The sequence below is a fragment of the Theobroma umbraticum genome, unplaced genomic scaffold, assembly GCF_002168275.2.
Source record: "Theobroma umbraticum cultivar Fairchild unplaced genomic scaffold, ASM216827v3 scaffold_106.0, whole genome shotgun sequence".
Taxonomy (NCBI): domain Eukaryota; kingdom Viridiplantae; phylum Streptophyta; class Magnoliopsida; order Malvales; family Malvaceae; genus Theobroma; species Theobroma umbraticum.
The window spans coordinates 447,649-471,211 of record NW_018397276.1 but is presented as its reverse complement, the minus strand read 5'-3'; the positions used below and the strand labels follow the sequence as shown (position 1 = coordinate 471,211).

The following is a 23,563-nucleotide window of genomic DNA, read 5'->3' as shown; positions in this document are numbered from 1 at the left end:
TTGAAAGTATTTTCTTAAGCATGATCTTGAGCATATAATTGGTCACCGATGACATTTTTCAAGCAAATGAACAAATTTTATTCTAATGCTTTACACTCTTGAGGCAACAATGATTTTAATGATATAAACTTGAACAAATGTGCCTTTTGTTGAAAATATTATCATGACATGTTCTTGCAACAAATGAATGCTTGAATGACTACAAAGGCATTTTTGTCCATATGCTGAAAATGCTGAGAATGTTGAAGTTTGATGCTTATTATGCTTGAATTTATTGTTTCTCAGGTGCCTACATTGAATTATTATTTCTTGAGAGTTGGAATATTCAAATGCCTAGTCTAGAATCAATTCTTGAAATATGCTTTGTGATTATGTTTAATTGATTGTTTCAAAATTGATTTCTTGATTATACATATGGAATTGGTTATGATGAACATATTGAATTTCATGAAAATCATTTTTTTTGTTCATCTATCTTTTTGGTCAAGTTACATGCTTATTGACATTTAATTTTTTCTTGACCTTAATGTTTAAAGTCTAAAACTTGACTTGACCTACGCATTTAAATATGAATTTGATTGTCAAGTTTGATGATGACATATATTGTGATGACAAAGTTGAAATATTTTTGACCATGCATTTAAATGTTAACTATGTCTTCCATGAGCTTAAATGTTTGCATGATCTAAAGACTTTGTGTGCATTCTACTTAAGCTTATTGGTTACCAATTGAATGCTCATTTGTTGAATCTTGACAATTGGTATTCATTGATGCGTGGATGCTTACGTTAAAAATATTCATGAGTTAAATGCTAGATTTTCATCATTCCATAACATTTTGTATGACTCATGAATTATGAAGGTTATTGAGAAATAACATATATCTTGAACTTCAAATGCTTGCATATTTGATATATGTCTAAATATTCTTGAAAGAATGAATTCATGCTAGCATTTTGTGGATGAAATTGGAATCATGATTAGTGAAGACAGCCAAATATTTCTTGCGATCATGCTTCTGCTTTCTTGATCATAATATTCCTTTATATGATTGCAACATGGGCTAAATGCTTCAGTAATGCTTCATTAATATTCTAGTAGAATGCTTGAATAGTTGATGATTAGAAGTGGTTAATGATAATATTCTGATTATAGTTAATGATATGCTCTCATTGTGAAAATGCTCCTTGAATTGTCATTCTTATATAAATTGGAAAATTCTTATCAAATGATTAATATTGCTTGATTGCTAATACTTGGTGATGATAAACGATTATGCATGATAAAGATTGAAGAATGCTTACTGATGCTTGAGAGCGACTAGAAATGATGCTTGATGACTTTTGATATGTAGGAACTACCTTGCACTTTTAGTTCCATGAATACTTGAGCATTAGGGAAATATATTGCATATCTATTTGAATGCTCATTTATTCTAGGCTCATGATTTCTCTCCTAATATTTGATCCTTTAAGAATATCTAACTTATGTTGAACTTATGAATTCTTAAAAGGGATGGTATTATTTAACAATAATGTTTGTTGGGAATTCAACATTTGGTGTTCTTCATTATCAGTAACATCTTTCTAAACACCAAATTGATATTGTGCTTTATATTGTTTCTCACTTAAACTTGACTGTGGAAATGCATAATCAGTATCGAGCTATAAGCTTTCTCAATTAGTATTAAGCTTTGAAATTAACTTCAAACTTTAAAATGGTTTCTTCTCACTTGAGCTTTAAATTGACCATATCCTTTTTGAATGAGTTTGAGCTTTGTAAAATTGATTTGCTTGATATGCTTTATGTCCTTTAAATAGGGGGAGCGTTTACCAGGGTCTTTCCAATTGATACAATGAGTTATAAAATGATTCTATCCTTGGTAATTGATTTTATGTTTACTTGCTTTTAGAAAGGGTGAGATTTTACTTATATCTATCAATTGGTCTATTAAGCTTAACACTTGCATTGGAGCTAAATATTGCTTATATTATGATCTATGTGCTCATTGAACATCTTTATGCTTACTTTCCTTGAACTTCGTAAATATTATGCTCATACTTTGACTTCACACACTTTATTTATATGTGTGTGCATGTGTATGACATACTTTCTTTTACAATCTCAATACTTAACCTTAAAAAGGGAAAAGGTTTATGAGAAAATTTGATGCATATGTGAGGGGAGAATTTAATTATACAATCATTTCAAGTGCAAATTATGCTCATGGTTTTGTCATATCGAAAAATGGGAGATTGTTAACTTTAAAATGATTATAGTTTTGATTATGACAAAATTATCCTAATTTGCTTGAATATTAGTTGAGTGACTTTTGACAAGTCCATAAAATGATTTAATTCTCCCACACTTGTTCTTACATGATAACAAGCTTGTTTATCTTAGTTGTGTTTATTTTTTAAGTCATTGAATTTTCACTTGCTTAATAAATGTCTGCAAGCTTGAATGACTTAATTGTACGCATGCTAAATTTGCTTGAAAGACTTCTATTTATGATCCCCATTAACATTTACCTTTGAGATGTTGAAGTTGCAAGATAGGTTCTAAAATTGTGAAGTACATCTCAAAGCATTCAAAAGAACAAAGGTTATCTCAAGCAAAAAAGTTCATTCTCAACTCAACACTTCACCACAAGAATAACCAAGGAAGAAGTAGCTGAAGTTAAGTGGCCAAAATGTCAAGGGATCTTGAAAAGCAAAGCTTCAATTTGATCTTAAAGCAAGGCAAGTTGATTCCATGGCAATAAATCATGCAAGTATGGACTTCTCACTATAAATGTCTATTGAATGACTTAATTGTACGCATGCTAAATTTGCTTGAAAGACTTCTATTTATGATCCCCATAACATTTACCTTTGAGATGTTGAAGTTGCAAGATAGGTTCTAAAATTGTGAAGTACATCTCAAAGCATTCAAAGAACACAAAGGTTATCTCAAGCAAAAAAGTTCATTCTCAACTCAACACTTCACCACAAAGAATAACCAAGGAAGAAGTAGCTGAAGTTAAGTGCCAAAATGTCAAGGGATCTAGAAAAAGCAAAGCTTCAATTGATCTTAAAGCAAGGCAAGTTGATTCCATGGCAATAAATCATGCAAGTATGGACCTCTCACTATAAATGTCTAATTGACGTGATTCATAAACCGTTAGATAACGAAGAGATAGAGCTACAACTTGAATGTTTACTACTTCAATCATATCAAGGTCAAAATTGCATTAGAATATGCTACATTATCATAGTTTTTGAAAAGAAACAGCCATAGTTGACCCTTTAATTACTATAATCGACGCTAAGAAAGTAAGCACATGAAATCCAAGCTTTTATGAAGCCATAGCCAACCCTTAGTGAGTGATAGTTGACTACACCAAGCCAAAGTTAAAAATACAAGCTTCGAGAAGAGGATTGACTAAAGAACTTCCGTAGTTGACTATAATTGATCGTTAGACACAAAATTCAAAAGGAAAACGGCTAGTTTCTTACTCTAATCACCTCCAACAGCTCCAAGATTCTTTCAACTCTTGAAGATTGAAAGCTCTCTTGACACACAAAGATCAATGGGTGATTTCTTACCAAAAATATTTTATTTCTAAAACTATGAACTTTGATTGCTTGCTCTTTTGTCTTATGATTGAATTGATCTTGCTTGTTTGTGAAAATTATTTCAATAAAATTTCCCTTAGATAGCAACATGAGCATAATTGATGGTTTGCATTCACATCTATTCTAGTAGTCTAAACAAGGAAAATTGAGCTCTCATATTTGATTCTTTTCTTTCCTTGTGTCTATGATAAATTGACCATTTGAATAATCTTGATTTGAAATTAATAACTTGCTTAAATAGTTCAAATCGGTTAATTATGAGCCTGATATGTCTTGACTACTTGAATTAGTATTCTTAAAGTAGAATAATCTTATGTGAGAAATACTTGCCATCCTTGAGCTTATAATGATATATGAACAAATTTGTTGCATGATCAAAATATTTTTAAGTTATTCTCTTTGGATGTGCATGTTTTCTTGCAAGCTTGAATGGTCAATGAATCTATGATTTTGCATAAAGTGTGTCAAATTAAAATCTTGCATGTTTCAAGTTCAAAATTTTGAAAAAAGACATTAAATCTTTTTCAAATGATTTTCTTGCAAATTCTTTTGAATTTCATTTGATTGAAATTCATTTATTCTTGACTATGATGATATAGCTTGGTTGAAGAATATTGTTTTTGATGAAAATACATATTCCCTTTGTGCTTGATTGGAAAAATGAGAAATAATTCAGAAGTGCCTAAATCTAACATTTCTCATATGCTTACATAAAGAATATTATTTCTTAAAAATGGAATGTTCATATGCTTTCTCTGAAAAATCTATTTATGAAAATTGAAATCTTAAAATACTTAGTCTACAAACAACTCTTCAAATATGTCTTATTTTTGTGCTTAAATGATTGTTTCAAGATTGACTTTTTGATTATGCATATGAATTTGATCATGATGAATAGGATTACTTCTAGTGCTTAACTTCATAACTCAAGTTGTGTTTGATCAAGACATATATTGTTATGGCATAGTTGACTTTGTGTGCATGCAAATTGAGCTTATAAGTTACCAATTGAATGATTATTTGTGGAATCTTGAAAATTGGTATTCATTGATAATCAGATGTTCACCTAGAATGCATTCATGAGTTGGGTGCTTTATTGTTGATTGATATTACTCTTGAATCAGGAATTATTAAGGAATAGCATATACCTTGAACTTCAATGATTGCATATTTATTTGGTATATGTCTATATATACTAAGAAGAGTAAAATCATACTTGCATTGCATGGAACAAATTGGAATCATGATTAGTGAAGATAGCCAAATATATAATTTTTATAATCATGCTTGTACTTGCTTGATCATGATATTCTCTTACATGATTGCAACATGTGTTAAATGCGTTGGTAATAATTCATTGATAATGATATTTTTCATGATGAGAATATTCTTCTTGAATTGATAGTTTCATACATAATTTGGAGAATATTTCTTGAAATGCCTGTTTAATACTAATTTGGAAGAATGCTTGCTAAAAGTGTTTAATGATAATATTCTCTTGATATTTGATAATATGTTGTTATTGTGGAAATTCTCCTTAAGTTGCCATTCTTATATGAATTGGAGAATTCTTTCAAAATAATTGATTAATATTGCTTGGTTGACAATTCTTGATGATGCTTAATGTTATGCTTGATAAAAATTAAGAATACTTAATGATGCTTGAAAATGATTAGGAATGATACTTGGGGACTAATGGTGTCTTGGACATGGTTATGAACTCTTTGCAATTCCCTTCTAACAATTTGTGTTGAGCTTATGATTCATTAAGGGGAGTTTATCAAGCTTGGTATAATTAGCACTTGGTATCTTCAACAATAAGTTGTGGTGTTAATTCAACAAATTAGTGTTATTCATTATCGGTAATATCTTTCTAACACCAAATATGCTTTAATGCTGCTCACTTATGCTTGAGTGTTGAAATGCACAATTGATATCAAGTTTATTCTAACCATTGGTATCAAGTTTTAGGTATTCTCTATTGGAGTCTAGCTTTAAATTTGCATCAAGCTTATCACTTGAGCTTCGGAGTTGATCATATATTTCTTAAATGTTTTGAAGCTTTAAAGTTGATATGCTTGGAATGCATAAAGATAGGGGGACTTTTTACTAGTACTTTACCAATTGATAAAATGAGCTTTCAAATGAGTTTATCCCTCAAAATTGACCTTATGCTTATTTGCTTTTACCAAAAGGGAACTTTATATTTATCAATTGATATTATTTTTGAATATTGGTGGGATAATGATTGATGTGATTATTGAATATCTTTTTCTAATAATTAGCATAGTCCTTATTGTGCTTATTATATTTTGCAAATTATGCTCACTTTGTTTTTATTTTCCTTTTTGATATAACAAAAAAGGTGAGAGATATTGCTAAAATTTGCATTTTTCAATAAGGAATATTTGACCTTCTGGTTTTCAACCTATTTCTTGTTTAAGTGATCCTCGAGGTTTCAGTGATCCTTGAGTGCTTTTGATATGCATTAGTGTTTCGTTGATTAGAATTTGAACTTGTGTTTGAAGTTGTTTTTTGAAAGCAAAAATCTTTTATATACTTTGAATCTAAAGTTCAAGCAAAAGGAATCAACTATTAGGAAAGGAAACATCAATTCTTAAAGACAGAAAAACTACCACATTTGAAGAATTAAGCACTCAAGAAGCAAAAAGTGGATCCCTATGAAAGCATAAGCATAAAAAAGAAACACTGGATGACAAGAATTCAACTCTCAAGAATCAAGTGATCGATTCCTTTGAAGTTGGAAGACAAAATGAGAAACTTTGAGAAGAATAAAAGCTTGGAAAATAAATAGAGATGTAAGCATGTTGAAAAGGTTGAAAAAAAATTTTTTTGAGCTGAAAAACCAAAATTTGAAATTTCAAAGTAGCATTCAGTGGGCATGAATAATCTCAGAAAAGGAATGCTTAATTCTTACAAAACAAAGTGGTCTAGTGGCTAGAAGAATCGACTTCTTAAAAATGCAATGCTAAATTCCTTTAAAATAGAAAGTTCTAAACACATAAAGAATTGACTGTCAGATATACATTGCTCGATTTGTTAGCTCCAAAAACTAGCCGTTAAAAATGAAAAAGACAAGAAAAACAATTAAGTCTCCTATCAAATCATCCCTAACGGCTATAAACATTTTCCATGTGTAAAAGTGACTTCTCCGACGCATGTTGGGCAATAGAAGCTTTGTCAAAAAGATCATTTGATCAAGAATAAAATGAGATGAATAATAAAAGGAATAACAAAGAAAAACCAAGCTAGAGCAAGCCATTCAGATTTTTTGAAATAGCTTGTGAGCTATGCTTGAGCTTTAAGTCTCTTGTGTTTTCACTCCTATCTTCTATAATCATTATTTAGCTCTTTTAAACTCTTTTTTCATGTACTTACATAGCAAAATCAACCTTCTAGATGCACATTTGCTTTAAGAGAGAAAAGGTTCTTGATCCTCCAAAAGGAAACGTTATATAGGTTATGCTTAAAGCTTGTAAAGTAGAGAGGTTACTCCTTAGCCTTTTAAAAGGCAGTGTGTGAGGATATGCTTGATCCTCTTGAAAAGGCAAGGGTTATGCTTGATGCATGCAAAGAATAGTTTCTAAAAGTTACGCTTGATCCTTTAAAAGGGCAATTTTTATATTGGATTGCAAACTCCTTGGTGAGCCAAGGGAAAGGATGTATGCACTTATGGAGAGGCCAAACCTCTGTAAAAAATTTGTGTTTTTTCTCTCTTCTCCTTACTCTTCAACTTGTGCATTTTTTCTTTACTCTTCATTACTTCTTACTTTTGCTTTTTACTTTGTTGTGCAAAGGTTCAATTATTTGTTTTTAAACTAGTTTTTTGACTCATTCTTCAAATCGTTTTTAAGACACCTTGACAAATTTATGCTTCTTCTTTTGATGAAGTTTTTGAAACTCACAACTCATTCACTCTTCACTTTTATACTTTTGCATTTTACTTCATTGTGAAGAGATTTGAATATTTGTTTTCAAACATGTTCTTTAACTTACTCTTCGCATCACTTATGATTTACTTTGATGTATTTGTACACGTTTTACTTTAGAGAGTTGAAAATTTGTTTTCAACTTGGCTACTTGTTTTCCTTTGGTTTGTTTTGAATTGAAAATAGATTTGAAAACTTGTCATCAAACACAAAAGTTCAATTTGTTGAAAAGAATTTTTGGAAATCCAATTCACCCCCTTTTGGATATTTCTATTAGGAATTTGAGAATCTGGTGCCTTTGAAAGAAAATATATTCTCACATTTATTTCCATTCATTTATTGCAATGAAAATACATTTTGATAATAAGATGAAGAGTTTATTTTAAGTAAGTATTTATTTTCTGATTAGAAAGGTACCATGATTTCATTTTGTTAGCCTTGAGTTACATCATGTTTTGATTTGACAAAAAGCATAGATTTTCTTAAACTTAATATCAAGCATTTGCAATTGTCTCAAATACATTTTTAATCCCCTAAGGTTACATATTAATGTGAAAAGCCATGCATCATTAGAAAACATTTTATAAGCTTTCAAATAATGTATATTCAACTAAGAAAACAAGAGTAAACATTCCTTGAAATATCATTTGCATGTATGAGCAAGGAAAGGAAGAAATCGCTTAAAAGAAAGGCTAAAAACCTAAGGAAACCTAAGACAAAAGTCAAGAGTCGATCCTAGAGAAGCTCAAGTAGATCCAAAGGTAGAAAAGTGTAAAACTTGAAGAATATAAATCCATAGTTGACCCTATTCTAAAAAGCTCAAGAAAATCAAGTTTTGAATAGAAATAGTCGACCCTAGCCCAAGTATATTTGACCGTGACAAGTGAAAAGCATGAAGAAGTTGACTTTAGACAGACATAGTAGACTATAAATGACGTACAGTCAACTATAACGGTTCAGATTTGACAAAAAACATGCTATTGGGATAAGGATCGAATAGAGGAAGGTTATACTCAACTATGGAGCCTTAATTTGAGAAATTTGTAGAATATAATCAACCTTAAGAGTGTTGTAGTCGACCCTTAACCTTCAGTAAAATTTCTTCTCTCACTACACACAAGCTTAAAGTCCTAGAACTTAACCTTTGTAGAAGCATTTCTTGCTGAAATTTGTACTCCATTGTAGAGGTTCTAGTTTAACCATGAAAAGCTATTTGTAAGGGTTTGTAGTTGAGCCTTTTAAAACCATTGTTTGTAGATTATCGCTTGATCCCATTAAAAAAAAGAATCTTTTTCTGGATTTTGTAAAGGTTATCGCTTGTTCTCATTAAAAACTATTGTAAAGGTTATTGCTTGATCTCATTAAAAAGAAAGAATCCATTTGACGATTTTGTGAAGGTTATTGCTTTGGCCCATTAAAATTTAAGAATCCTTGATAGTGGATTGAAATTCCTTGGTTACCAAGGAAATGGTTGTAGGCATTGATAAATTCAAATGACAATAAATTCCTTGTCTTTCCTTTCAATTTTTTGCATTGTTATTCATTATTGCATTTGCCTTAAGAAAATAGTTTTTACATTGATTTATTGATTTACATTCATCAAAATATTTTATCTTTATTATTCATATCTAGTTTTCAATTTAAAACAATATTTTACTTTAGTATTTTTTTATGTTTAACAATTTATTGTTGAAAACTTGCTTTTGTTACTAGAAAATGTTTTTAGGTGAAAAAGTTTTGATTTTCATACTTAGATTTTCAAAGAAATTTTTAATATACTAATTCACCCTATCTTGGTATATTCCCTTTTGAGACTTCTACACTAACAATTGGTGTAAGAGCTTGGCCTCAAATTTTGTAGGTCTAATCATGTTTGAGATATTTATTGTAAAAGCTTAAACCAACGAAAATGGAGGTAAAGACAACCATACTTGGTGAAGGGCAATCAATCCAAAGGCCACCCCTTTTTATAGGTACAAGCTGCCTTTATTGGAAGAAACATATGAAAATGTTTATTCAATCAATGGATCTAGATATTTGGAATTTCATTTTAGATAGTCCACATGTTCCAACTAAGGAAGTAGATGGCAAAGTAGTTGTTACATCTAGGAAAGAATGGGGAGTTAAAGGTAAGAAATTAATTCAAATAAATTACAAGGCTTATAGTACTCTTCAATATGCCTTAAGAGTTAGTGAAAGTGTCTATATGTGAAAAGGCAGAACAAACTTAGGGCAACTTGTGAACCACTTATAAAGGCACCAACTAAGTCAAGGAATCCAAAATTGAATTGCTTACAAATGATTAGTGCTTTTTAAGATGAAAGAGGTCGAGTCAATTAATGACATGTTTGAAAGATTTACTAATATTGTAGGAGGTTTAAAAGCCTTAGGAATGGATTTCCCTAATACATAACTTGTAAAGAAGATCCTTCATAGCTTACCAAAAACATGGAGACCTAAAGTAACAGCTATAGAAAAAGCTTGGAATGTAAATGATTTTAAGTTAAAGAAGGTTATAAGTTCCCTTTTCACTTTCGAAATGTCACTTAAACTGAGAATGAGAGAGAAAAACCTAAGAAAAAAAAGGTCAAACAATAAGGAATAGCCCATAAATCTATAGTTGAGGAAAAAGAATGAAACACTAAGAGTGAGAGTTAAAATGAGAAAGACATAGCTATGCTAGCTAAAAAATTTAATAAATTCATGAAGAAAAACATTAGAAATCGAAAACCTACAAGGAGGGATGCACTTAAGGAAGAACATACAAGAGATCACTTAATATGTTTTGATTGCAAAAGGCTTGGTCACATAAAATATGAATGTCCCAAACAGCAACATGAGGAACACTTCAAGAAGGTTCAAGAAAAAGTGAAGGTAGCAACTTGGACCAATAACGATGACTCCTTTGATGTGAAGGATGATGAAGTTGTAAACTTTTGTCTCACGACACTTAATGATTGGAAGACCCAAGAAGGATCACCACATCTTAAGCCTTCATATTTCAATGGTGAAGACTTTCATGTTTGGAAATGTAGAGTGAAACACTTTATTATTGCAAATGATTATCAAGCATGGAAGCAAATTAAAGATGGTCCATACAAAATAGAGAAAGACATGGCAAATTTGAACTCAAATGATCTTTATTTGATTGAACTCAATGCCAAAGCCATGCATATTATCTTTACTGCTCTTAGAAATAGGCAATTCAATCAAGTTCAAAATAATGGAAATGCCAAGTAGATATTGTTACAATGATTTGTAGTGGTTCGGTCCCCTTGACCTACATCCACACCTTGATCTCCCAATCAAGGATTTTCAACTAAGTCACTAAAATCGATGGAATTCCCAAGCTTCCACCAAGCTTTTACAATAGTTTTTCACAAGCTCAGCCATAACCTTTGACAATGGTTTTTCACAGGATCAACCAAAACCTAAGACTAACTTTTCTAAAGCTAAGTTATAATCTATAACAACAACCAAGCTGACCCAAGCTAGATTTACCCATTAGAGTGTTTCTCACACTTTATTTAAACAAGAAATAGAGAAAAGATGAAGAACAATTGATCACTTAGCTGATCTAAGATGTACAAAGTTGAGATTAAATATTTTTTCAATGGATAAGAGTGAAATACAAGTGTAAAGAGAAGGTTTTTGTTGGTCTAAGCTCAAAATCACTTTGGATGGCTTCTCTATTTGATTTTTGACTATTGAAAAGGCTTTAAATACTTGAAAAATCACTTTTGGCCATTAGAGACAGAAACTAGCCATTTTTGGCCTTTTTTTTGTCCTTTTGTGCTTAAATTCAAATTTTCTGATAGTGAGCTTTTAGCTGGTTAACCATACTTTTTAACTAATTAAGTCTCCTCTATCTCAAAGTCTACTTTTCGCTGTTGATTGGTTAAGAAAGACTTTAACTGATTAAGAGCTTATTGTTTCTAAAGCAACCAACTTGACCAACTTTACTTTGTTTGATTAATTCTTCTAATAACTTGGAAACACTGATCTTCCATTTCCTTTAAATAGCCATGAGATATGTTAGTCATCCAAGACTTCTTAAATTGTTCTTCACAAATTTGACTACCTTCATTTTTTAACTTCCTTTTTGGATTTTACTGAATAACTCCCTCGGTTAACTGACTAACAAGCTTCTATTTGTATTCAGCACTCGCTTAACAGATTAGATTTTGTGTTAACTAGTCAAGACTTTTCTATCTATCCTTAGTGTGGTGCCCAGACTTGCTTTAATTGATTAAAGATTTGTGTTAATTGGTTAAGACTAATCTGACTTCATTAAAGCTCTTTTTGTTTTGCTTGTTTAACAAAGTAACCCATCTGGCAACTGAACAAGCATCTTGACTTGCTCTCAAATACCAAATATATTAATGAATTCAAGCTTTCTCAAGCACACTTACATAATATAGTTAGACACCAATGAATGGGAATGTTTTGTTATCATCAAAAACGTATGGAGTCAACATTTTTTCTCTCTTTTTTTTGATGATGACAAAATACTCCTAGATCAAGAGTGTAATGTCTATGTTCAATATAAATGCTACACATCTTTATGCATAATGAATTGCTCTACCTTCGATAGTGCATATAGTTTTCTTTAAAGATTTGCAATAAAATATTAATGGCATCCATAGAACAAAAACAAGATATACAGTATCCACAGTAGCTAAGCAAGATATGTTGCATATCCATAATAACTAGCACATAACATTCAACAAAACCATCACTAAGCATCACACACATAAATTAAACATGAAGACTTATCAAACTCTATTTAATTTAGTTTTTCTTCTCTCCTTTTTTGTCATCATTAAAAAAGATATTCAAAACTCCCCCTTAATGAGTGCATCTAGATTTTCCTTTAATCTTTAAATTAGACTTTAAAATGAGGATCATAAGCACTCATACACCTAAGTTCTACAAGCTTATAGATATAGTTCAGTAACTTCAAAAGTCAGGCTTATAATTATGTAAGAACAAATGTATGGGAGTTAAATCATTTGAAGAACTAGTCAAGGAGCACTCAAATAATGTTCAAGAAAATTTGAACATTTTGTCATAATCAAAACTATAATAATTTTAAAGCTAACAGATATGGGACAAGCTATATAGGTGACCACTTAAAAAAGAACCAAAAGAGGATGATCTCTTGGATGAAAGCTCATCAAGTGATGATGAAGAAAATATCAAAATTTAGACTTCAAGACCAAACTACGAGGGAAGTTCTTCTTCTTCTGAACCATATGTCCTTACAGATGGTGCATTGGAAAATATGTTTGAAGACTTAACCCTCACACTTCAAGATCTTAGCTTTAACCAAAAAGAAGAAATTTCTAAGCTTAAGATAAAAAATGAATCATTAATGGAAGACAACATTCAATTGAAAATTGATGTTGAGACACTGTAAAGGAATTATGAATGTTTAAAAGAAGAAATTAAGAGATTGAAGAATATTGTTAAAGGAAAGGAAAGATAAGAAATGTGAAATACTACATTAAGCAAGAGCATGGTTAGGAAATCCTTAGGTGAGCATGTAGATTTCATGTTGTGAACATTAAACTTAGTTTAACCTTCAAAAAGAATTCATTGTCACCTTGGTTGGCTATCACCGCTAAAGTCAAAGTTTTTCTAAGTCTGTAAGGGGTCAAAATATGTTAATTTTTATATAACAATATTTCAGAAATAAAAAATGGTAGTAATGATTCCCTCAATATTTAGATGACCAAAAATGATTTTTTCATAAATTTTGAAGTACGTTTGCTATGGTAAATGGGAGCTGCAAATTTAATTTCAATCAAACTTTTTTTATTTTGTTCTTGAAACCAAAATTTAGATTTTGATTCTTTTGAATTTTGATTTTTTGACATTTTTATTGAATTGAAATGGGGTGTGTTTACTTACTTACATTAAATATCATAAGTAAATGGAGAGTAAAAAGGAAAGAAGCAAAAATGAGGACATTTACTTAAATAGCATTTAATATAAATAAGCTAGGTAGGTTTTTATAGGCAACCTACCTAAGAAACTATATTATGTCGCAAATGTATACATACATGTTCATGATGTATTGATACATTTAGCCTAGAAAGGCTTTTTTGATGAACATGTATCAATACATGCTTATAATGTGTTGGATTTGGATTGTAGTGTATGCTCGTGATTGTGTAACCTATGGATTTCAAAAAAGTTTCTAGCTATGAAAGCAATTTATCCAATTTACACAAGTAGAAATTTACAATCGTAGATCTTTCAAATCAATTAATAATCGCATCAATATAAAAGAATGAAAAGTAAGAGATGTTACCTACTTTATGATAGGAACATATTTGATTATTCTCTCCTAGTGAATTGTAGTAAATTCCCACCACACTAATTGTTGGAATTCTTGATCAGTTTGAATTACCACTTATTCTTCAAGAATCTTTCAATCTCGAACCTAGAGTGGGTTAGGTGTGGAATACTTTTCAAAATGGTAACTAGACAGTTTTCTCTCTATTTCTTCTATGGCAATTTTTCTTTGTGTGAGGCTTGTAGAAAATTGCTGGAGCAAGAAAAAACATAAAGATAGAGATGGAGGAGTTTGGCTATCTCAAAAGAGGGTGGTTAGGGTTTTGGCCAAAATCCACATATTTATAGTGTGATTTTCGACCCCATAAAATCAAGAGGGATATTTCTATCTTAAAACTCCTTTTGATTTAATTAATTAACTAATTAAAATTAAGTTAATATTTTCCACCCACAATTATAATTAAATAATCATTTATTTATTTAATTATAACTGCTAGCTCATGTCAAATTAGGACTATTCTTTTAAATAATTATCCATCTTTAATTAAAAATATAAGGAAATCCTAAACACACAGAGTAATATAATTATGTCATAATTATAATTAATTATAAATAAAGAATTAACAATTTTAATTCTTTTATTTATAATTAGATATATTCCATTATTATTTTTATTTCTAAGTCAATAATTATGCTAATAAATGTTTTTCTATAAAAAATATTTATATATTAAGATAATTTTGACTTACAAAAAATAATATGATTAAAACAACTCTTGTCTTAATGAAGACAACACTTAGTTACCAAATTTGAACATTAATTTTCATAAATAATTAAACAAGTATTCCATCTTAAATAAGTTTAAGTCTATGAAGCTAAGTGGGGAACCACTGTGGATGTAAATATTTTAAACTCCAATAAACATAGAGTTATTGTTTAATCTCATTAATAATAATTCTAGTTTATTAACCATGGAATCAATCCACCATATGTTCATGGTTGCACTCTTGTATTATCTGCAATCACGAGAAGTATCCAAAATATAAAATTTTATATTGGTTTGTCCAATTGCAAACCTTATGTTGTGAACCCTCATAGTCATCCAATGACAAAAGGTGACTTTGTTGTTTTACCTTTTATGTCAATTTTGTCCCTTAGTCTCAGATTTCATCAAAATGGTGATCCAATACTCAAGATTTAATCTTTTGAGTATTAAGATATGATGAGTAGCTAATTCATTAATTTGCTAGACCTAGATTAAATCACTAATCTCAAATTATTTTTAAAAGTTAGCTAAGTTCTTTAGGTTAGGATTTAGTTATATTTAGTTATTTTTCTAATTAGTTTATTTTTATTAAGTTATTTTATTTTATATTAATTTTATATTTCTTTGTCTTAGTTTAGTTATTATTTATTAATTTTTATATTTTTGTAGGATTCTAGAAGGATAAGGCTTAATTGACTGAAGAAAGGTGTTTAAGGAGTTCGGACCCTATACATAGATGTTAGCAATATTTTGACCATAACTCTAACTCCAAAACTCAAAATAATGTTATTCTTGGACCTTTGGAAAGCTAAGAGATAGAACTATAGCTTTTTTAAAGATCACTTTACCCATTACTACCTCGAGGATGGATAAAATCATAGTCAAAGTTGATTTAGGTGACAAATAATTAGCTTAAGGAGAAGTTAGCCACACACACACATTGAGGAGGAATCTTGAGAGAGATTCAAGAAGTTAGAAGTTGAGGCTGAAGATTGAAGATTAGGGCTACAAAAATATTTATTTTCTTCTTCCTTCGCATTTATGATTCTTGTTACTCTTGATGGCTAAACTTCATATGTTTTTATTTACTTTTGAAACTATGTCTAGATAAATTTATTTTTCTAAGATTGCAATTGAACTCACATATAGCTTAAAATTTTAATCTCTTTCTAGATTATTTTGAATGGGATAGAATTATTTATTATAATTTGTTCTTAATGCTTTTAAATGCTTGATCACCAATTAAATCGATCTAGGAGCCTAAAGAAACTTGAGAAAGAGAATTTAATGGAGACTAAAATTAGAATAGCATATGATCATATTTAGTTGACTAGATGAATAAATTGTTTTGCATATAGGATAGGAATATACTTATATGACGTATGTAGCCTGATTAGAGCTTAAACTTAATCAAGCTTTTGATTTCAATTCACATAGGAATATACTGTTTTGGTTTTTTTTAAACAAAAGCTAGAATAACTCTCAAGGCCAGCTCCCTTTTAAATTTTTATTAGTACTTAGAAAATAACATACATTATGGAGGGGCTCGTAAACGTTACCTCCAAAAATAAATAGAAAAATAAAAAACCTAAGAAAATATTACTCTCCTATGATTTATTTTCCTTGTGCAGAGGAGAAATGATATATTTCTTTTACAATGATCTACTATGCAAAAATAAAATAAAATTCCAAAGAGAGATATTATTTTCTTCACAAATTTTAATAATGCTATGGGAAATAATATTACTCTTTTCTAATAAGCTAACATTAAAAAATAAATAGAGTACTATTCCCTTTCATTTATTTGAACCTAACATATGGTAAGTTCATTTTTGTTAGCTTTAACATTATTATAGTTTTGATTATGACAAAATGATCAAATTTGCTTGAACATTATTTGAGTGATCCTTAACAAGTATCTTGAAATGATTTAACTCCAATACATTTGTTCCTACATAGACACAAGCTTGACTCTTGAAGTTATTGAACTATATCTATAAGCTTGTATGACTTAGGTGTATGAGTACTTATGATTCTCACTCATTAAAGTCTGATTTAAAGATTAAAGGAAAATCTAGTTGCACTCATTAAGGGGGAGTTTTGAATATCTTGTTTAATGATGAAAAAGATAAAGGAAAGAAGGAAGACTAAGTTAAATAAAGTTTTATAGGTCATCATGTTTAATTTATGTGTATGATACTTAGTTATGGCTTTGTTGAATATTATGTAAAGAAAACTAGGTGCATTAACTAAGGGGGAGCAACTCATTATGCATAAAGATTTGAAACATTCATATTGAACATAGACATTGCACTCTTGATCTAGGAGTGTTTTGTCATCATCAACAATAAGAGAAAGAGATTGTTGACTTCATGTGCTTTTGATGATAACAAAACATTCCTATTCATTAATGTCTAATTATATTATTTAAGTGTGCAGGAGAAAGCTTAAATTCATTAATATATTTTGCATTTGAAGCAAGTCAAGATGCTTGTTTAGTTGCAAGATGAGTTAATTGGTCAAACAAGCAAAAAAGAGAGAGCTTTAATGAAGACAGATTAGTCTTAACTGATTAACACAAATCCTTAATCAATTAAAGTAATTTTGGGCACTACACTAAGGATAGAAAAAAAAGGCTTAATTGGTTAACACAAGGTTTAATCAATTAAGCTAGTACCGGATGCAAACTAGAAGCCTTTTAATCCATTAAAAGAAAGGAGTTAACTAGTTAATGGTCAAAGTTAAAGTGCCAAGAAATGCCAAAATTCAAATTCCAAATATTGATGACCATCTAAGGCACCAAACCAAGAGATGTAAAGTTAAAAGACTCCTTAATTGGTTATAGCCTATTTTAATCAGTTAAGGATGAATGGAGGGAAGCTTTAATCAGTGAAAGGGAGTATTAATTTATTGAATAGAAGTTGGCCAAAAATAGTACTTGAAGGTGTTGGAAACAGAAAGTTGTTAATCCATTAAAGCGTCTGTTAATTGGTTAACATATAGAAACCAATTGCGAGATAGAAAAGATATAATCGACTAAGAATTATGGGTAACAAGCTAAAAGCTCATTATCAAAAATTTAAATTTAAGCACAAAAGGATAAAATAATGGTCAAAAATGGCTAGTTTTTGTCTTCAATGGCCAGAAGTGATTTTGCAAGTATTTAAAGCCACTCCAATATCTAAAAATAAAATAGAGAAATTATGCAAAGTGATTTTGAGCTTAAAAGACCAAAAACCTTTTCTTTACACTTGAATTTCACTCCCATCCTTTGAAAAAGTGTTTGAGCTTAACTTTGTACATCTTAGATCAACTAAGTGATCATTTGTACTCTGTCATTTCTTCATTTCTCATTTACTTAAAGTGTGCGAGGCACTTTAAGGGGTAGATCAAGCTTGGGTTAGCTCGATTGTTATTATAGGTTGTAACTTAGCGTTTGAAAAGTTAGTTATGGGTTTTGGATGATCTTAGGAAAAGCCATTGTTAAAGGTTGTGACTAAGCCTTTAAAAAGCCATCGTAAAAGCTTGGTGAAAGCTTGAGAATTCCACTGATTTTAGTCAGTTGGTTTGAAAATCCTTGATTGGGAGATCAAGGCAGTGGATGCAGGTCAAAGGGACTAAACCACTATAAATCATTCTATTTTGTCTACTTTCTTTTATTGTGTTCTTACTTTTAGCACTCAAATCATTCATTTAACAAGCTTTAAGCTTCCATTTTTAAATTCCTTTAATCAGCTATTTACTTGGAAAGAATTTTCTTGTCATTTCAAAAGTGCTATTCTCCCCCTTCTAGCAAACTTTTTGGGACTAACAAGTGTTATCAAAGCTTAATCTTCATTTTTAAGACCTAACATCCTTAGGGGAAATCCAAATGATTGTACAAAAATCTTTTCTTGCTGATGATCAACCCACAAATAGACCACCTCTAATTTATGGATCAAACTATGCTTATTAGAGTACAAGAATGTCAATTATGTTAGGGCTTATGACTATAAGATATGGGATGTCATTGCTGAAGGTCCTTTTATTCCTATGATTACAAATTCGATAAATGGTGAGAAAACTCCCAAAAATAGAAATAAGTGGACTAAAGCTAAAATGAAAAGAGTACAAATCAACTTTAAGCCCATGCATACTCTCATTTGTGCACTTGATTATATAGGATACAATAGAGTATTCATGCGTAAAGGTACCAAAGCAATTTGGCAAAAATTATAAGAGTTATATGGAGAAACAAAGATGGAAAAGGAATCGGAAGACAAGTCTTGTGAGAATCAATGCTCAACAAGCAACATGGCAAATACAGAGAAGAAATCAAGTGAAGATGAATCCTTAAATTAAATTGAATTATGCCTCAAGTCTCTTGAAGAGATAAAAGGAATTTCTTCTTCTTGTGAACTTAATTCATATGCTTTTGATGAATTGCATGATGCTTTGAAAGATTTAGATTTGAGTTTGAGAAAATGAATTTGGAGTACAAGAAAACAATTTCCATACTCAATGTTGAAAATGAAGTATTGATGAAAAAAAAACTGACTTAGAAAAAGAAAATGAAAATTTGGAAAAGGATTTTGAAGCTTACCAAAAGAAAATTGATATTTTGGAAAAAGGAAATTTTGATGTGAAAAGAAAATTAGAAGATTTATTAAATGAGAAACAAAAGGCTCTCATGAATTCCTCATCTTCCAAAATTACCAAATACAATCATTGCACATTCTACAGTTATTGTTCATACACTTGTCCATTTAGAAAATGTTTACCTTATAAATTTAGATAAGTGTGGGTTCCAAAAGGAACTTTGTGTGATGAGACTAACTTTCAAGGATCCAAAGCAATTTGGATACTAAAGATCAAATGAATAATGTCTCTTGTAGGTGTGCTAGCACAAGGAGGATCAATTCTTGAACAATGAATGCTCTCTAGTCACACATAAAGGAAAATGGGTGATCTTTATTCTAAAAGCCTATTTGTTTAAATGAGAATTTTGATTGCTTATTTGTTTAAAGAGTCATTCATTTAGCTTGGTTTCTAAAATTGTTTGCTTTTCTTAATTGAAAACTTTGGTTGCCTATTCTTGCTTGAATATTAAGTGCATAATTCTTTGAGCTTTATTGATAAATCTTGACTATGCAACTTGATTTGATATGATACATGCTATAAGTTGCAAGGAATTGTGAATCTAAAGATTGAGTATGTACTTATATTTGATCGTGAATATATCATTATTCTTATTTTGAGAAAATTGTTTTATCAAGATTGCTTGATTATGGAAAATTGTTTCTATAAATTTTACTCATGTTTTGTGAAATTGTTTCCATACTACTTCATTGAGAAAATTTGATTTTTGAGAATAATTTTGAAATGTAAAGGTTGGATAATGTTATAGAAATATGAGCACACCTGATGACTCACACCCACACCTATTCAAGTAGCCTAAAATGAGAAAAATTGAGTTAAAAAAAATTGTCGTTGATTTCCTTGTGCCTAACATAAGTTGACCATTTGAAAAATCTTGATTTATATTCCAGAACTTGCTTGAATAGTTTAAGATGGTTGATAATAAGCTTGAAAATTTTGACTACCTTAATTGGTAATTTTAAAGCAAAATGAGCTTATATGAGACAAATGTTGTCATCCTTAAGTTTATAATGATTTATCCAGTGGACAAGTTTTTTTCATGATGAAAATACTTATTGACTTGTTCTTATTGGATGTGCCTGATTCCTTCTAAGCTTGAATGGTCATAAATGCATTTTTGGCATATGATTGTGAGATATTTGTAAATGACCTTTGACTTACCTAAACATGATTTATTATGCCCATTACATATTTCATAAATCAGTTAGAGCATAATGAAACAAAATTGACTTACATGGAGCTCATGATTTTATACAAAGCATGTCCAACTCAAATCTTGTATATATGATTTAAGTGCAAAATTTTGAAAATAGAGATTTAGTCTTGCTCGAATGCTTTTCTTGCAAAACCTTTTTGTCCTCCTTGATTGAAAATGATTTATAAATTCTTTGTTTTTAATGATATAGCATGGTTGAGCAAAATTGATTTGATACATGAATTGTATAAATCCTATTTTGCCTGATATTTTTCTCATGATTTATCAAAAAGATTGAAAGAGTTTTCTTAAGCATAATTATGAGTATGATAATTTGACATTGATGATAGTTTAAGCAAAGTACAAACTTTTTGTAATGCTTGAGGCTACAATGATTTCAATGATATCAAACTTTAAGAAGTGTGGCTTATGTTGAAAATGATGTTATAACTTCTTCTTGTTGCAAAGGAATGCTTGAATGAACTCAAGGGCATTTTTGTCTATATGTTGGCATAATCTTGAAAATGTGAAATTTGATGCTTATTATGCTTAAGCTTTGTTTAAAATGCTTGTACATTTTATAAGTTATATTCACACATCATGATGAAAATGAACATGCTTGGGCATATTAGAGACATGATTTTTCAAATGAGCATTGCAACTTTTTAGCACTTGTGAACAATGAGCAATAAAAGCCAAAATTTGAGTTCAAATATTTTTCTTGAAGAATCTTTGATCATACATGTCCAAAATGATGTTCCAAACATGGTTAAAATGAAATTCTAAATTGTTCTCACACAAGTCTATATTTTGAGATAATTGTACCTTGGAACATTGCATGTCTTGTATTTTTTTTTTGGCTTTTTAATGTGCAAGGATCAAGCATAGTTGACTCATACGCATGGCTAGTGTAACACCCCGTACCCTCGTATAAGAGCCAATATGATCTTGTCGGCGAGACCGAGGGTTTATGGACATGAATTTAAGTACGAAAGAGCGGTGATATGCGAAAGGAATATTTTAGAATAAAAATATTTCGTACGTGAAGACATGATAATTAAATAATAATAGTTTACTAAGGATGAATTAGCGAGATAAAAAGGCAATTCTGAAGTGAACCAAGACAAAATGAGACATTTTGGGTCCCGACGAGACAAGTTAAAAAATTTAAATTAAAATAATATTTAATTAATAAAATAATATTAAAATATTAGTACTTTATCTGTGATTGAAGTTAGTCGTGAGGAAGTACATGACTAATCTAAGTGGGAGAGAAGAAGCAAGAATGAATTTTGAAGAAAAATGACATTAGAGGGACTCGCTTGCCTTTATTAAATAGAGCACGAGCATGTAAGTATATATTTAAATATTATGGTGACACATGTAAAGGAAAGAAACTAGAAGGACATTAGAGATTAAGAAATGTTGGAAGGACCGAATTATAAAGTATGAAAGTTTGGAGGGTCACATGGTAAATAAAGAAAGTTTTGAGGACTTAAGTGTAATTTTTAATATTTAAAGTTAAATAGGAATTTATTAACCAAGGAAAGTTAAATTATGAGGAATATAAGATATACATGTAAAAGTTACCATTACATGCAAACTATGGTGTGCCCAAAAAGGAGAAGTTAGTAGGGAACATGTGGGACCCCCACCATGTGAAGAAAAAGGTAAAGATAAAGTTAAAGATTATTTGCATGTCATTTCATTGGTGCATTTAGTGGTGAAATGAGGAAAGTGAAATATGGGTTACATGAGACTTGATTGGTGAGATAATTGACCAAATAAAAATGAAAGGAAAGTTGTGCATAAAATGTAATTGGAAGAAATAGGTGGCAAATGGAAGGATAATTAAGATAGATTTTGGACCAATGAGCAAAAGGGACAATTTGTGCATGAGATGTGAGTGGGGAGTGTAACTACTTCTTCCCCTCGATCACTATCGACGTTCGAGACTTGTGAGTGAACTCACCAAATCTCAAACAAGCCTTAATTTGATCTCCACATCACCTCACATATTAACACCAATAATTATTTACATCAATTATTCACATTTAATTAAAACATAACTATTTGATACAAACATCTAAGTTTAATAACTACATGTACAACCAGTCATAGTATTTAAACATTTCCACATAGTCTTACGCTTTAACATTTACATCTTTATAGACTATCGATTTTTACACCCCAAATTATTTTATACACAATGACCTAGGCAGCGGAGTGACCAGGAGTGGAAATCTAGAGATGCCATACCTAGGGCATAGTCACCCTCGATATGTTGAACACAATCTTAAAGCTGATCATTTATTTGCAAAAGAAAGTAAAGTGGGGTGAGTCTCACAGACTCAGTGATCATCGACCCCGTGAGTAAGGCGTAGATGGGAAACAAGCTCAAATATGGGAAAGAATTGAAGGTCTAAAAACATAAGAATATACATACACCAACACTTTATTCAAAATGGGAATTTGAGCCTTATATGCAGTTAAGTAAGTTTGTGCTAATTAACTATTCAAAATGGGTTTAACTATCACCATGCCTAGAAGTAAATCAATGCTGTCACATAGGTAAAAAGGAGCAGTTGCAAACTATTATTTTTCATCGTGTAAAAACTACTTACGTAAAAACAAAAAGAAATATCATTCTCGAGTAGGTACAAAATAACAACACGTGGATCCATTTCTACATCATAACATTTGGGAGCTCTGCTCCACCAAATCCCCACAAGCCATGGCTATCTCAACGATGTTGGCCGACATCAGAGAAAAATCAAGCGATCGCAACTGCATATAATCATTTCTGGCCTAGCCACATAAAATCACAGACCTTGGCCCCAGCCATGTCTAACAGCCCATCGACTATCCAAAAGTTCTCTATCTAGACCTCACTTGTGCACAAGGGTCACACTTAACCGAGTGACAACCGACCTACTCTCGAATCTCTCGATTTAATAAAACTATTTAAAAGTCAAATTGAGTTTCAAAAAGCATTTTCAAAATACCGATCATGGTAATACACTAAAACCTCCTTTTGTATCACCTTGCCATGTAAACCTTTTTGCCTAGGGTAAATACCTAATCCGCATGGTGAATA

The 23,563-nt window shown here is 30.4% G+C and overlaps 1 long non-coding RNA gene across 1 annotated transcript in view; it reads right to left on the bottom strand.

Annotated features, from left to right (window-relative positions):
- The window catches only part of LOC110427596 (uncharacterized), a 43,852-nt gene that overhangs the window by 19,675 nt on the left and 614 nt on the right, over positions 1-23,563 (bottom strand). The window lies entirely within an intron of this gene.